Source organism: Lactuca sativa, chromosome 2 (assembly GCF_002870075.4).
Source record: "Lactuca sativa cultivar Salinas chromosome 2, Lsat_Salinas_v11, whole genome shotgun sequence".
NCBI classification, from domain to species: domain Eukaryota; kingdom Viridiplantae; phylum Streptophyta; class Magnoliopsida; order Asterales; family Asteraceae; genus Lactuca; species Lactuca sativa.
The window spans coordinates 134,801,535-134,806,201 of record NC_056624.2 but is presented as its reverse complement, the minus strand read 5'-3'; positions in this window follow the sequence as shown (position 1 = coordinate 134,806,201).

Below are 4,667 nucleotides of genomic sequence, written 5' to 3'. Positions count from 1 at the left end.
TTGAGCCCTGGAATCCAAAGAGAAGGACTTGGAGTGTATTCTGGTGCGGTGCGGACAGTAGTATTGGGCCCGTACTACTGGAAGCACCGGAGCAGTGTGCAGCCTAAGTTAGAATCTTTGGAATGCCAAGAATCAAGGAGAAAAGAGTTGTCGAGTATGAGCATACTCGTGTGGATTCTAATTTATCGTATGTCGTATTTCAGAGGTAGATCATGGTGAGGACACGTTTGATGCCCGAGAGCAGTGGTACTAGTGAGGAGGAGATCCGCCGGATCATTCAGGAGGAGGTGGCTGCGGCCATCAGGGCAGAGATACCGGAGATGTTTGGGTCTATAAAGACCACCTTGATTGAGACGTTTGATGAGCGTTATGCCGCTCTTTCTGAGGCTGCTGCTGCAGCGGCTACCGCAGCGATTGCTGCTGCGAGGCCGCAGGGTGGGGATGCGTTGCTGTTCCGTGAGTTCAGCAACACAAAGCCACCAGAGTTTGATGGTACTCAGGATCCGGTGGCAGCTATGAGGTGGATATCTGATATTGAGGGGTGTTTCTTCACTTGCTCGTCTCCTGAGCATTTGAAGGTACGGTTCGCGCTGAACCAGCTTCGCTTGGGAGCGAAGGACTGGTGGAAGTTTGTGACAGCGCATTATTCGCCTGCTGAGCTTTCTGCGGTGACCTGGGAGAGGTTCACCACTATGTTTCGGGATGAGTACGTTCCCCAGGTGGAGAGGGAGCGTTTAGCACAGGAGTTTCTGACCCTCAAGCAGGGTACTGAGTCTGTCACAGCGATCACGAGGATGTTCCACGAGAGGGCGATGTTCTGCCCTGAGCACGTGTCCACTGAGCAGGCACGTATGAGCCGCTACTTGAGCATTCTGAGGAGGGATATTCGGGAGTTCGCTGCGAACTCCTCGTACCGGACATTTGCCGAGCTTCAGGAAAATGCTCGGAAGAGGGAGATTGAGCTTGAGACCCAGGCCAGGGAGGAGGCAGAGTCTCAGGGGAGGGATCGGCGACCGGCGTTGTCGCAGCCGGCCGCCAAGCGGGCCAAGCCTGCTGATCCCAGACCGGGGAGCCAGAAGGGCCGCACTTGCGGAAAGTGCGGCAAGGGTCATGACGGAGTCTGCCGAGCAGGGTCTTGCTACAAATGTGGTAAGGAGGGGCACATGGCCAAGGACTGCCCCAAGGGGTTTGCAGTTTGCTTTCACTGCAACCAGACCGGACACCGGAAGGCCGAGTGTCCGCAGTTGCGCGGAGCATCTCAGGGGTCTGCTCCTGCCGCCACCAGAGTTACAGAGAGTCGGCCTGTGAAGGCTGAGACGCCGAGAGCTCGAGGGAGAGCCTTCCAGCTGACTGCGGAGGAGGTCCGCGCTGCGCCCGATGTTGTGGCTGGTATGTTTCCTTTCGTGTATTTATTTTGGCATATGATGTTATGCTTATATTATGTTATGTGTAGGTACTTTTCTTGTGAATTCCGTACCTGCTTTAGTGTTATTTGACTCGGGTGCGAGTCGGTCTTTTGTATCTTTGGCCTTTAGCCAGCATATCAGTGCTAGTCGTGAGGCACTGAGTCGGCCTCTGAGAGTCTCCATAGCTGATGATAGAGTGATTTGTGCCACAGAGGTTTTCCGGGGATGTGTGTTAGAGATCTTTGGGATTGAGTTTCCGATTGATCTGATTCCTATTGCGATGGGCGATGTTTGTGTCATTGTGGGCATGGACTGGTTGAGCCGATTCGGCGCGATTATCGACTGTGAGCGTCAGCTGGTGACCATACGAGACCCTAGTGGGGGAGTTCTTTCGGTGTACGGTGAGGGTACACGTTCGGGATCAGCCTTCTGTTCGGCCGCCAGGGCGAGACAGTGTCTACAGCAGGGCTGTAAGGGTTTTGTGGCGTATGTGATGGATATGCGAGCAACTTCCGAGAGACCGAGTTCAGTTGGGGAGGTACCGGTGGTATGTGAGTTTCCAGATGTCTTTCCCGAGGAGCTGCCGGGAGTACCTCCTGTGAGGCAAGTAGAGTTTGGTATTGATTTGGTTCCGGGGGCTGCGCCTATAGCTAAGGTGCCTTATCGTCTTGCACCTCCAGAGATGCAAGAGTTATCCTCGCAGCTGCAGGAGTTGCTGGGGAAGGGATTTATTCGGCCGAGCAGCTCGCCGTGGGGAGCACCTATTCTGTTTGTCAAGAAGAAGGATGGTTCACACCGGATGTGTATTGATTACCGGGAGTTGAACAAGCTGACGGTCAAGAACCGTTACCCGTTGCCAAGGATCGACGATTTATTTGATCAGTTGCAGGGAGCATCTTGGTTTTCCAAGATCGATTTGAGGTCGGGATATCATCAGGTGAGGGTGTGAGACGGGGACGTCCAGAAGACAGCTTTCAGGACGCGTTATGGGCATTATGAGTTTGTGGTGATGCCTTTTGGGCTCACCAATGCCCCGGCGGTGTTCATGGATCTCATGAACAGGGTATGTAGACCGATGTTAGATCGGTCGGTGATTGTATTTATCGATGATATTCTGGTGTATTCGAGATCTAGGGAGCAGCATGAGGAACATTTGAGGGAGGTCCTTGGGGTACTGAGATCGGAGAAGCTTTATGCAAAGTTCTCCAAGTGTGATTTCTGGTTACGGGAGGTCCAGTTCCTAGGACATCTCGTTAACCAGGAAGGGATTCTGGTTGATCCGGCCAAGGTTGAGGCGGTGATGGGTTGGGAGGTGCCAAAGTCACCCTCTGAGATCAGGAGCTTCCTTGGATTAGCAGGGTATTATCGGAGATTTATCAAGGATTTCTCCAAGATCGCAGTGCCGCTCACCAGGTTGACCCGGAAGGGTGTTGCATTCTCATGGGGTCCCGAGCAGCAGACCTCCTTTGAGACACTTCGCCAGAGATTGTGCGAAGCCCCGGTATTAGCTCTCCCGGAAGGGATGGAGGATTTTGTAGTATATTGCGATGCATCGATTTTGGGGTTGGGTGCGGTGTTGATGCAGAGGGGTCATGTGATAGCATATGCATCGAGGCAGCTGAAGCCTCATGAGACAAGATATCCCACGCATGATCTAGAGTTGGGGGCAGTAGTGTTCGCCCTCAAGATTTGGCGCCACTACTTATATGGGGTTCGATGTACGATATATACGGACCATAAGAGCTTGAAGTACTTGATGGATCAGCCCAATCTAAACATGCGTCAGAGGAGGTGGTTAGATGTGGTCAAGGATTATGATTGTGAGATCCTGTACCACCCGGGCAAGGCCAACGTGGTGGCCGATGCGTTGAGCCGCAGGGCGGAGAGCACTCCATTGCGAGATGTATGTTTGAGATTGACCTTGATAGCTCCGGTATTGGATGCCATTCGTGGGGCACAGGCCGAGGCTGTGCAGCCGGAGATGCAGAAGAGGGAACGGGTCGTTGGTTTGGTTTCAGAATTCGTTACGGATGGGCGAGGGCTTATGACTTTTCAGGGTCGGATTTGGGTACCGTTCGTGGGTGGTACGCGCACTTCCTTGATGGAGGAGGCTCATCGGTCGAAATTTTCGATCCATCCGGGGGCTACGAAGATGTATTTGGATTTGAGGAGAGAGTATTGGTGGCCCTGTATGAAGAGGGACGTCGCGTGGTTCGTTGAGAGGTGCTTGACCTGCCGTAGGGTTAAGGCCGAGCACCAGAGACCACATGGCAAGTTGCAGCCATTGGAGGTTCCCGAATGGAAATGGGAACAGATCACTATGGATTTCATCACCAAATTGCCGAGAACTGCCAGGGGAGTTGATGCAATTTGGGTGATTGTGGATAGGTTGACGAAGAGCGCTCACTTCCTTGCCATCAGTGAGAGTTCTTCAGCAGAGAAGTTGGCAGAGTTATATGTGAGAGAAGTGGTATCTCGGCATGGGGTGCCGATCTCGATTGTTTCAGACCGTGATGTGCGCTTTACTTCCAGATTCTGGAAGAAATTTCATGAGGAGTTGGGTACTAGATTGCATTTTAGTACCGCATATCATCCCCAGACAGACGGTCAGAGTGAGCGGACGATTCAGACGCTTGAGGACATGCTTCGAGCATGTGTGTTGGATTTTGGGGGTAGCTGGGATGCGTATCTACCTTTGGCAGAGTTTTCCTACAACAACAGCCATCATTCGAGCATTGGTATGCCACCCTTTGAGCTGTTGTATGGTAGGAAGTGTCGGACCCCCATTTGCTGGGGAGAGGTCGGGCAGAGAGTGATAGGCAGTACCGAGATCGTGCTTCAGACGACAGAGCAGATTCAGCAGGTCAGACAGAGGTTGTTGACCGCCCAGAGTCGACAGAAGAGTTATGCAGACAGACGCCGGTCCGAGCTTGAGTTTCAGGTCGGTGACTTCGTTCTCCTGAAGGTCTCTCCTTGGAAAGGGGTGATTCGATTCAGGAAGAGGGGCAAGTTGGGGCCCCGGTATATTGGGCCATTTCGCGTGATTGCGAGGGTAGGCCGGGTAGCCTATCGTTTAGAATTGCCAGCAGAGTTGGGGAAAATCCACGACACTTTCCATGTGTCGCAATTGAGGAAATGTATTGCCGATGAGTCGGCAGTAGTTCCATTAGAGGATATTCAGGTGGATGCGAGCCTGAATTACGCCGAGAGACCAGTAGCCATCAGAGATCGGAAGATCAAGGTTCTGAGGAACAAGGAGGT